Raw genomic sequence first — 12,632 nt, 5'->3', positions numbered from 1 at the left:
GCACATGATGGGGTTATTCCACTGATTCCTATTCCAGTGACTGATATAAACCTTCATATTGCATTTCATCCTATTTTTCTCACTAAAAACTGAAAGGCTAAACATGCGTCTACCCTCTTTACAGTAATATAGCTTCAAGGACATGTTTGCTATTTTACTAATGGAATGTTTTTGTTGGAAACAGTCTCTGCAATTTCACTTGGATAATTTTTGATGGGGCTGAAGGACAGATTATGACAGCATTGCATAAGTACTACTTTATTTGTAGAGATCTAGCTTATCCATGGCTAACTCCAGATTAGTCTGGTTGTTTTTATATAGGCTGTGTTGTGCCAGCTATATGACATACAGCAGTTTTACCTGAAGGAAAAATGTGTAATGTCCATTGCAAGACAGACATTAAAGCCATTTCAAACAACTGAAAAAATAGATACTTCCTGGGTTTATCATAATACTGTTCAAAAGACTGCTTTTAAATGACATGCTCACATGGATACTGGTGATGGAGTCATTTCTGGAGCAGGAATTATATTTGCTTATTGAGTGGTCAAGTCCATATGGGAGCTGATGGAAGTTGTCTATGCTTTTAGAAGTTTTAAGAAATTCCACCTTTGAGTCCATTAATTTAGTTACTCAAGAGATGACTGCCATGCACAATGTGGTGCAACAGAACCAAATGGCATTTGATTTCACCATCAAAACTAAACTGGGAGGGGGTATGTGCTTCCTCATCAAAATGGAGTACTTCTCAGTTATTCTTGATAATACTGATACCATTCATAGTCACCTAGAAGTAATTCAAAAAGTTGCTGAGCTTTCACCTGTCAAAGAAGCTGTTATTTCACAGATGGCATGGCTAACTAATATTTTCTCTGGATGGGAAGAGGTATTTTGAAGTTTTTTATACTTATAACTATTATAATTTTATTATTAGGCCTTATTTTATTCTTGAGAAAATCTTGCATTTTAAAGCTGCTAGAATCCCGAGTGTCTATCAACACGTGCACCAGGTTAATCAAAGCCACTGTCCACATTAGATAAAAACCACAGTACATTAGAAGATGAAAATAAAGTATTGCAAGGCTTTAGTAGTGCGCATGATAACAAATATAAGAGGGGATGTGAAAACAAATGTGAAAATAGAACATGTACAACTGAAAATTATTTAAATATTCAGATTGCGTTTTTATTCCATCAAGACATAAGCATGTTTTTAGTGCTAATAATACTATATTTTTGAAACACCTGCTTAAAAATTGTTAATGTCAGAGACAGATGGAAATCACATGAGGAAAGTGTCTGACAGGAAATGAAAAAAGTGCCCGTTCGTCTGAGAACCTGTATCTATTATCCGTTCATAAAATAAATATATCATTTGAGTGATGCTTTACAGCAACATATGGGGGAATGTGAAGGGTGAGGTATACAGAGAAGGAAAAATGCTATAGTGTGAACTTCATTTCTACTATGCTTTCATTACAAGATGGATTCCTGACTGCTATTATTACTTCTGGACAAATATGACAAGTATTAGCAATGCAAAAATGTAGAGAATTCTGTTCTTCGTAAGATGTTCTTTTACGGAATTTAGAACTCATGCCTAATATAGAAAGTCATAAACACAGACTCATGAGATCTTAGTGTGACTAATGGCTAGGTTAACTGACAGACTGTCAAGGAGGGATGGGTGTTACTATCGATGGGAAGGGGGTGTAGTCTGTATTTGTCCCTGACAGTGAGTGGAGTCTGTGGACATCATTTTCAAGGGATGTGTCCAAAGATGGGAAATAGGGTAGGCACATCAGTAAGCTGCCATGGAAATGGGGCAGAAAGGTGCACATCTCCATTGTATACCCACCGCTGACTTCAACACAAGAACTGCAGGGGACAGGGGAGGGAGGGAAGGAAGAAAGAAGATACGTCATAAGAACCCCCCCCCCCCAACTAGAAGATGGACAGTGAAGTGACCCAAGGACATCCTTAGGATCCTCGCTGTCCCCGGCTAAAATTCTGGCATTAGACAGGGGTGAACTGCAGTGCCAGCAGACCCAGTGAAGAGTGTGGGAAACTGGGGCAACTGTCAAAATGACATTATGGGGAGAAAACAGAACTCAAAAACAAAAAAAGAAAGAAAGGAACCAGGCACCTCAACTCCTCCTCCCACCATTTTGATTTCTGTCAAATACCATTTAATAATATATGTAAGAAACTGTGTCAGCTTCCATACAAATAATAATAATAATAATAATAATGCCAGAAAATTCAACTTTATATTGATGAATGTCTCATTTCTACTAGAACCCTAACCTGAGAAGTGCTACTTATCAACACTGGTCTGCAGATATTTAGTTTGTTTCCCTGCCTGCAAATCATTTTTTTTCTAAATAGAATAATAACTCATTAAAGTATAACTAGAGAGATTTTGTTATTTTCCTTTTTCACCTCTCTGCTATAAACAAACATATGATGTTCTTTATCTACTTCTCCACCAAGCAAATGAATCTGGCATAAGATCCTGCTGAAAAAATGCTCACAGCCTAGAAAGTTGGAATCATTTACATGTCTCCCTCACAGGCAGAACCAGGTAGTTATAGTGATTCTCACCCTATACAGATCTGCCTCTTTGTCCAGTTTCCTATACCATGTAATGATAAAAGAACAGTAATCATCATGCAAGGTAAACTACTAAATTTCATATTGAGATAGGAAGCCTTGATACATTTGTTCCAACCCAGTTTAGCTTCATCAAAGACAGATCATGCCTATATATATATATATATATATATATATATATATATATATATATACATATATATATATATATATATATATATATATAGACTTCTTTGAAAAGGTCACCAAGGCAATGGATAAGGGCAAAACAATGCTTACTACCTTGACCTAGCTAAAGCATTTGATGTAATACCTTACTCTGGCATTGTAAACAAACTCAGGGAGTTAGGCAATAAACCCTATGTTATGTGCTGGATAATCAGCTGGATCTCATATAGGACCCAGGATGTTAGGCTAGGGGAGACCACCTCCACAAAGAGGATGGGTACTAGTGGAGTCCCTTGGGGTTCTATGCTGTGCCCACTCCTTTTTGGTGTTTACTTCTCGGAAGTCAAAGCCAGTGTCAGTAGCCTCTGGCTGACCAAGTCTGCAATTGCAAACTAGGAACAGTTATAGAAGCTCCCTAAGACACTAACATCCTAAAAGAAGAACTAATACAGACAAATGATTGGTGCTGAAGTCTCAGCTTAAAACGTAGTGCCAACAAATGAATAAAAGTATTCTTTGAGAAGTCGGCCACCCAAGGAAATTACCTCATTGATAACATGCCCCTAAGAGTGGACCCCATAGTTAGGGCTTTGGGGACACACATGGAAAGTAACCTGGCTTTCGACCAAAATGTGTCTACAGGAAATAATTCTATAATGCTCAGCTTATAAGCTAATGTATGGCATTTAGGTCCAAGGTGGACATTGTTCCTCTGTATTTAGCCATCATCAGATCCATCATTTAAGTGCAATGTCCCCTCTGGTATGTACCTGACCAGGCACATGCAGCAAATGGAACCTTCACAGAGTTTCCTCACAAAAGGAATACAGGGTGCAAATAACACATCCTATGCAGATCACTTCAAAGCCATATCTCTGTACTCTGTTTCATACAGTCTGTTTAGAGATTATCTGTGCCTGGCATTCAAGGCATCCTTGTATCCCACTCTGATGCATTTTTTGCATATCCACAAAACCAAAAGCATCAGAACTATTAGATGTATTGTCTTAAACTTTGCTTGTGGCATAAATAGGACATGCTGGAGGGAAAAGTATGTGTCTTGGAGAATTCCCCTCATATGAAACAGACTTCCCATCCATGTGAAGTAGAGTTCTTCTCTAACCCTATTCAAGTGTAACCTGGGTCAGTGGAAGAGAAATCAGAAATTCACCCCAAGTCTAGCAATTATGCCTCTGATGGACAGAGACAGTCTGTAAATCATACCCTGTCTTAAATATACCCCTTAAATAACTACAAAGACTCAAAAAACTTTTGGGCCACATTTGGGATGCATGGCTAGGATTCTAAAGACAACAGTGGTCATTAGCCTAGTATACAGCTATGATCCTACAGCAGAAAACTTCAGACAGTGAAGCAGAATGTACAGCTCCTAATATGAAGCGGTGCACAGCATATTCTCTCCAAGCCTGCTTAGAAATTTTTTAAAAACAAACCTACCCTCACAGTCAACCAAGGAAATGGACTCCTCTCTAGGGGCCTTCTACCACTCACTTTTGTGCATCTGATTTTTCAAATAGTTCTGCTTATACTGAAAACAAGAAGTTATGTCTTACCATAACGTTCCATCTGTATTGTTGATCCTCGTTCAGTCATTACGCATGGGTATCGGTTCCGAGCTCGGAACCGAGCCTGCCATTTTCCAAGCTCGTGTCAGCTTTAAACTCTCAAGCTAAACTCTTACCCACAGTCCCCCTCTCGCTGTTACCTCAGATTGAGTTTGCAAGTCAAAGAAGGTAGAGGCTACCTCTGGTTAAATAACCTAAGAGAACCGGATGGTGAGATCCACTAGAAACCACAGGAGGGGGAAGGAGGGAGGGTAGTAATGACTGAACAAGGATCAACAATACAGATGGAACATTATGGTAAGACATAACTTCTTTATCTGATATTGTTAATCCTTGTTCATTCCTTACGCATGGGACAGAATCCCCAGCTATCTCTATTCCTGGGAGGGTCTCATGGAAGGACATTCCTGAGCACCACAGAACTGAAAGATGCTCTTCCCCTGGAGGCCAAATCCAATTTGTAATGATTGATGAAGGTATGAGGTGTAGCCCAAGTTGCAGCTGCACAGATGTCATGTAAAGAAGCTCTGGCATGGAAAGCAGCAGAAGTTGCCACTGACCTTGTTGAATGAGCTTTCATGGTAGTAGGCAACGAGATATTACGTTGTGTGTAAATGAAGGTCACACAGTCCTTCAACCATCTAGCTAATGTGACCTTAGCAACAGCAGATCCTAATCTAGGTCCAGAAAAGGCCAAAAATAACTGGTCAGATTTCCGAAGGGGTTTAGTCCTGTTTAAGTAAAAACGGATTTGCCTGTGTATATCTAGGGTATGCAGGCAATACTCTCCTGTGTTTGAATGATTGGGAAAGAAAACTGGCAATTCAATGGCTTGATTAATGGACATTTCAGAGATCACTTTAGGCAGAAATGACGGATTAGTTCTCAGAGACACCCTATCTCTATGAAAAATCAAGTATGGACTCTTGGTACATAAAGCTTGAAGTTCAGAAATACATCTGGCAGAAGTAATAGCAACCAAAAACAAGGTTTTCCATGACAAATACTTGAGGTCGCAAGAAGAGGCTGGTTCGAAAGGTGACATTGTCAGAGCTTGTAGAACTAATGATAAATCCCATGGTTGAATAGGTTCTCTAAAAGGTGGCTTCAGATGATTCACACCTTTTATGAAGGTCTTGCACAATTTATGAGACATAAGAAAGGAATCTTGGACACCCTCATGAAAATTAGAAATTGCAGCCAAATGAACTCTAATGGTAGAGGCCGATAAACCCGATTGAAACAGGTTGGCCAGATAGTCTAGTATTATCGACACTGGTGCTGAAAAGGGATCTACTTGTTTATCTTTCAGCCAACAGGTAAATCTTTTCCACTTGCTCAGATAACTAATTTTAGTGGAAGACTTATGAGAATCAATGAGAATATCATGTACTGGTAGAGAAAAATCATTCTGCCTGGCAATCAAGGGAATTGGAGTAGCCAAGCCGTGAGCTTCAGGCTGTTCAAGTTGGGATGAATCGGGTTCTGTGGGTGTGAGATCAACTCCTGGGTTGGATGGAGAATCCATGGTCGATCTAGTAGGTGAATCCAAAGGAAGGGGAACCAAATCTGTCGAGGCCAATATGGTGCTATGAGGATCACCTTGCCCTTCAACCGACGGGCTTTCTTCAGAAACTGGGAAATGAGGGGAAAAGGTGGAAAAGCGTAAAGAAGACCCGAGGGCCAATCATGGACTAGAGCGTCCCTGGGTGACTGTCCCAGAGGGGGAATCAGGGTGAAGTAGTTGCTGCATTTGTAGTTGGTCGGGGATGCAAAGAGGTCACAGCAAGGACAGCCCCAGTGGTGGAAGATCTCTGCCACTATCAAGGGATTCAGGGACCACTCGTGAGGTTGAAGAATGCATCTGCTGAGTCTGTCTGCTATCACGATGGAACTCCCGGGAATGTGCGTTGCTAGAAGAAAACGGTTGGTAGCCATCGTCCATTGCCATATCCTCATGGCCTGTCGACAAAGGGGGTAAAATTTGGTTCGCCATGTTGTCTGATTGAATCGCAATTGTCCCAGATGGCAGCAGGGCATGGAATGCTTGCAACGTCAGAATCACCACCCTCAGCTCTATAACATATGCAGATGGGCCTCCAGTTCAGACCAAGTGCCTTGGACTGTCTGTCCCTGACATATCACCCCCACCCCATCAGGGAGGCATCCGTGGTCACTGTGGCCTTGGGTTGCTGGGGGGAGAAGGGGCGAGACCATTGTTACAGATTGTGTGTCATCCACCAATTTAAATCCTGTTTGCACCTGTGGGTTACTCAAATCATGGCTGAAAGAGGATGCTGAAAAGGATACCATTGGGTGAGGAGTAGCCATTGTAGAAGCCTCATGTGAAACATGGCCAGGGGAACAATGGTGATGGAGGCTGCCATGGAACTCAACAGCTGTAGAACCGAATGAGCCGTGGATCTTTCCTTTGAAAGGATTGGAATTAGTTGTTGCTTTATCCTTAGAATTCTGTGCTCTGGAATAGCATCTCTGCAGTTTTTTGTGTCCAAGACAACCCCTATGAATTCTGTCGACTGAGATGGGGTGAGATTGGATTTTTGCCAGTTTATGGTTATGCCTAGCCTTTGAGCAGTGAGGAGAGAGTATGACAAGACTTCTTCCAGTAGATGTCTGGTGGGGGCGGAAATAAGCCAGTCGTCTAGTATGAAATCCTTGAAGTCGCAAGTGAGCTGTGGCGACTGCCATGCACTTTGTGAACACTCTGGGGGCTGTCGAGAGTCCGAAGAGCAGTACTCTAAACTGGTAGTGACTGGCTCCTGCACAGAAGCACAGAAATCTTCTTGATGGCCTGTCCACCTTTATGTGGTAGTACGCATCTTGAAGATCTACAGAGCACATCCAATCGTCTTTTTCCAAAAGCGGGAGGATAGACTGTATTGTGACCATCCAGAATTTTTGTACTCTCACAAACTTGTTCAATACACTGAGATCCAAAATTGGTCTCCAGTCTCCGGTTTTCTTTGGCACCAAAAAAGTCTTGAGTAGAATCCGGATCCTATCTGGTCTGGAGGGACTATATGGATGACTCTTTTTCTTAGCAGCTTTTCTATCTCTAGTGCTGCTTCTTCCCTTTGACTGGGTGGAACATTGGGAAGATTTTTGGAAGGGACGGGACAAAGATCGAAGGGGATATTATAACCTCTGGTTATAATCCTTTGTACCCTAGAATTGGTAGTGATGGTTAGCCAGGCAGAAGGGTACAAGGAGAAACGTCCCCCAACCACCTCCAGAGGAAAGGAGTTGGGCCGCTCTTCAGAAGCGCTGGTAGGATTGACCAGGGAAAGAATGCCTGTAACCCTCGTTACGCGGATCCCCTCTGCCCCAAAAGGAGCATCTTCCCTGTGAGTTTCCCCCTCTGCCTCTGATGGAGAACTTGGCCTGTGTGTCCCGGAAAGGACCCTGAGATTTCTTGAACCATATCTTCCCACTCTTTTGGTTTCGGGAGAAAGCACGTTGAGGGGAAGAATAACGGACACCTATGGCAGGAAAAGCTCTTACTGTCCTGTTCACATCTGGCCAGTGTACTTTTAACTTTGGGCCAAAACAACGAGGAGGCCTCAATGGGGGCATTAAGAAAGGAAGACTTAAAGGGTTCTGTGAAGTTGCACAAGCGCATCCAGGCGTGTTGTCTCAAGACCGCAGCTGAACTGGCTGCTCTAGCTGCTCCTTCTGATGTTTGAGATATCAATCGTATAGAGGAGTTAGATATAGATTCAATGTTGGCCAGCTGAGAGACCACTTTATCACGGACCTTATCAGACACGGCACCAGCCAAGGTTTCAGAGAGCTCAGAAACCAGATCCCTCTGAAGCCTGGTAGAATGTGCCATATGAGACCTGATAGCAAAGGTTGCTGAAGCAAAGGTACACTGCCCTATCCTGTCCAGGGCCCGGGACTCTTTGTTAGGTGGATGGACAGTCTTGCTTTCTTCTTCTGCCAGATCCTTTTTTGTTGCGGCCGCCGCCACCAAAGCATTCACAGGAAGACCTTTGGACCAATGGGGATCCGAAGCAGGAGGGGACAAGATCTTACCTGGCCTCCGGGGAATAGCTTTGACGGTATCAGGAGCCTTCCAAGCACACTGCACGATGAGCCAGACAAGTTCATCAGCAGGTGGAGTAACCAAGGAGGTAGGGGGTCAGGTGCGAAAGGCCTGCAGGAACACAGATTCCTCAGAGGTCAGATTAGAGGACTGCCAGTCACCTCTCTGTTTCAGGATTTCGAGGATATCACCAAAGGATACCTCAGAGGGTGACCGAGGGAATCCTTCTCCCTCATCGAAATCTGTGTCTTCGGTGAGGGACTCCTCTGTGGAGTCCATATGCTTCCCCTTACACAAACTTTTCCGGTTGACCTCCTCAGCGGGAGAAGCTGGAGAAGACAGTGGAAAAGGGGATTCCTGAGGGAATATGTCCTGCGGCCCCTGCACCCGGAGTCCACTGGGTGCGACTTTTGAAACCAGTGTACCAGAAGAGGGCGGAGGTATAGACTGTCCAGAATCGCCAGCAGCAGCGAAAGCCTTCTCCATCAGTTGGAAGGCTGGTCCACCCGAAGATGAGTGCATGTCTAAGACAGGGTTCACCCCTCTTCTAAGTGTCTCAGCCTGCCAACCCGGAGTCCCTGGATGGCTGTGGAGCAGCAAACTATGCGTGTCACAACTGACATCCTGGGTCATAGCAAAACTTTCCTGCCACAAAGGCAACTGCGGTTCCTTAGTGACATCCATAAAGGAGACCGCAGATGGGGAAGACTGCGCTATATCCATGGACTTCAAAGGCAATGAAGGAGGAGAATAAGAAGGGGTCTTTGGAGATGGGTGATCACCTCCCAAGGAAGGATAGTTACTGAGGGGTGGGACACCTCTGGCCAAGAGTACCTGGTCCATAAGACGTAACACATCATGTTCAGAAAGGCTTCTAGTGGACCTCACGGAGACTGAGGGAGAAACAGGCCTGTCCACAGAAGAGGCAGAATCGGTGCCTATCTCATCTGACTGCACCGAGGTCAACAGTGCCGATAGAGACTGGACTACTGCTGTCTGCACCGAAGAGGTCATCGGTGCCAAGGTCATGGTCTGCACCGACAGAGGGATTGGTGCTGATGTGGTTTTCAGTGCCAAAGCTGGAACTGACAAAAACTGGAGTCAACAATAAAGGTGTTGGTTCCGAGGAAGATCTCGGAGCTGACACGGTCAAGATCTGCACCGACTGAATGGTCAGTGCCGATACAGTGGTAATGGTCTGAACTGAGGTGCCCCGAGGTGCTGATATATAGAAAGCTGCAGGAGGAGACGGAGTCGAAATCACTAATGGAGCTGAAGGCCTTGGTGCCGAAGGTCTAGGCACCGAAAGCACTGGAGCAGACAGAGAGTGCTCCGGAGCCGAAACTTTAGCTTTTTTGGGTTTTGGTTGGCGGGAGTCCTCAGCCGGGGACGAAGGCAAAGACTTAGCCTTAGTAGGAACATCCATAGTATTCTTATGGGCTCTAGGAGGGGTTGAGGCCTCCGACCCAGAAACAGCTTCTGAAACGGGAGATTTTTGAAGTCCCTTCAGTATCAGCTTGTTTTTCCTTTCCAACAAGGTGCTATTAGAAAAGTTCTCACAAATAGTACAGGGTGGGTCAACAGACAAATGGGAAGCTCCTAAACAATAAACACACAAAGAGTGTGCATCAGAAATAGGCAGTTTGTGTTCACAATCAGAACATCGCTTAAACCCCGGACTACTTTTCTTATCTGCCATGACAGCAAATTAATTAATCAAAAAGGTACCAACAATGGTACAAGAGAGTACCCGAAGGTATGAGAGAATAAAAGGAAAAGGATTACCAACGATGGTAAAGGGAAAATACCTTGCGGTAAAAGTGGTAAAGAAAAAGCAGAAAAACCTGAAGAAATTATGAAAGCTAGATGCGATAGGGTAAGAGACAATAAAATATTAACTTTTCTGACAGAAAAGTAATCGGTAAAGCTATTAAACAACAACTGACTATACTTAGCTCAAGAGAAGTAGCTTGACACGACCGAATGGCAACGCGGCAAACAAAATCTGAGGTAACAGGGAGGGGGGGGTTGTGGGTAAGAGTTTAGCTCGAGAGTTTGAAGCTGATGCGAGCTTGGAAAATGGCCGGCTCGGTTCCGAGCTCGGAACCGATACCCATGCGTAAGGAATGAACGAGGATTAACAATATCAGCTCTGATGTTATAACATGAAATCAGAAACAATGGACCATTCTACCTCACAAATCCTACCTAAGCAAAATTAAAGCCCTCACACTGGAATGATCCTTGTGAATAAGAAAAGTTTTCCTCCATTGCCTGGAAATAATACACTACAGTCCTTTGTGTACCTGATTAATTCATGCAATTTTCACTACAAAAAAAAATGATGTCTCCTGCAACTCAAACATAACCTTTAAGCTAAACTGAAAGTGAGAAGATGTGACTCCTGTATGGAAAATGTCCTCTATCATACACATCACAAAACCTACCAAAGGAAAATTTCTGAGAAAGGCACAAAAGAAGTGGAAATAGAAAATGCAGAATTTCTCCTAGAATATTCTTTTAATAATCCCTACCATTTAAGGAAATTTGGAAGGAAAAGATAACCGGCAGAGCATACAGCCCCTAAAATAGTCTAAGGAGGCCAAATCAATTGGCCTCCTTAGACTAAGGTTGCTCTACACTCACACACTACACCAGTATAGTTATTTAAAATAGGATGCCATCAGGAAAATTGATGGAGATATGACGTTGAAAATTATACATATCTACATATATTAAAGAAATACCCCATTTACAGTAAACAATTTGTAACCAGTTTTTAAAATGTAACAACATAGCAACTATCTGGTATTTTAGCAGAGTTTTAAGGCTGCAAGTTGATAATGAGCTCCCATGTTTTCCCATCTGTAAACCTACATGTTTCTAGGCAAGTCACTTAACCAGGCAGTGCTCTAGGATCACCACAGAAAAGAGTCACCTTTTACCATAAGGAGCTTACCTGACTACCTTACAGAAGAAAAAAAGAAAGGATAATGAAATCAAAGTGTAACATGTAATGAGCGGTGCATGCCTGCACAGCCTGAATACCCTGCAGCTATCAAAAAAGGAAATGATTGATATTGCGCTTAGTAACTTAATGCAGTTTTAGTTTACAAATACAACTGTATCAATGTCTTGTGTCTGTTTTGACCTAAATCAGTATCAGTCACACTTGTTTTACTTCAGTGCAAGCAGAAAGTCTACCTTTTAATCCACCTGTTGATTACAGTTCATGGTCAAATGTAACATGTAAGAAACCTCAAGCCAAGACGTCTTTAATGTTTCTGAAAGTTCTGGCTTCATTTTAGCTATCAGTCAGGTTCTTAGTATTGTACAAATACTTTTGGACTGTTCTTCGTTGCAGATATTTGTAAAATTATGTTTTAATAGAAAATGTTTAATAAAAAGTTAATGCAAAACTATGTTTTCAAGCAAAAATTAAAAAAAACTAAAATATTGGATGAAATGCAGTTAATCTGTCACTGTTTAGCTCAAATGGGTTACTAGTCGATATTTTATACTTGCTCATTTCGGTAACGGACTCCCACCTGTTAAAAAATACCCCATCAGTGATCATCAGTATTGTCATAAAAAGCATCTGACACCGCTGTTGCACTGAAGAATATGATGAAACTGAGCTGGAATGCAGAAAAGTGTTTGAACTTTTCCAACAGGAAATGCGTTTCTATAATTGCTTTCTATTGCCATTTTAAAATAAAAATCGTAAATTAGCAAATTAACAGTTTCTGAAACCGAGACCTTAAATAAGGTTACTTTCCTGTAGCTTGTTTGGTGCCTCTAAACGGTAAAGAATTATGTCTAGATGACGTCATCAAGGAGACACTTCTTCATTAGACATTTTTCATTTACCCGTTTAATATCTGCACACGTTGGCTATTTGCAACAGCAGTTACTGGCTCCCCATGCCATTCACGTGGAACATAAAATGTAAAACGTTTGCCATTTAGTAAGACTCATTGCAACAAAACCGTCAGGAATTACAGTTTGGAATTCTACTGTGAGTGGAACCGCATTGAACTCACTGATTCTTTTTTTTAGGCGGGGTGCCCATACTGTTAAGTTCTAATAGCATTCAGGTCCAGTATGCTCAAGTCTAATAAAAGTTATGATGAAGATTTTGTCTCCGGATCGTCCATGAAAAGAAAATTTGGCTTGGCAGGCTATGCTGCAGTCACGCA

The sequence above is a fragment of the Protopterus annectens genome, chromosome 3.part0, assembly GCF_019279795.1.
Source record: "Protopterus annectens isolate FY-2018-M chromosome 3.part0, PAN1.0, whole genome shotgun sequence".
NCBI classification, from domain to species: domain Eukaryota; kingdom Metazoa; phylum Chordata; order Ceratodontiformes; family Protopteridae; genus Protopterus; species Protopterus annectens.
Note: the sequence above shows the minus strand (reverse complement) of the source record.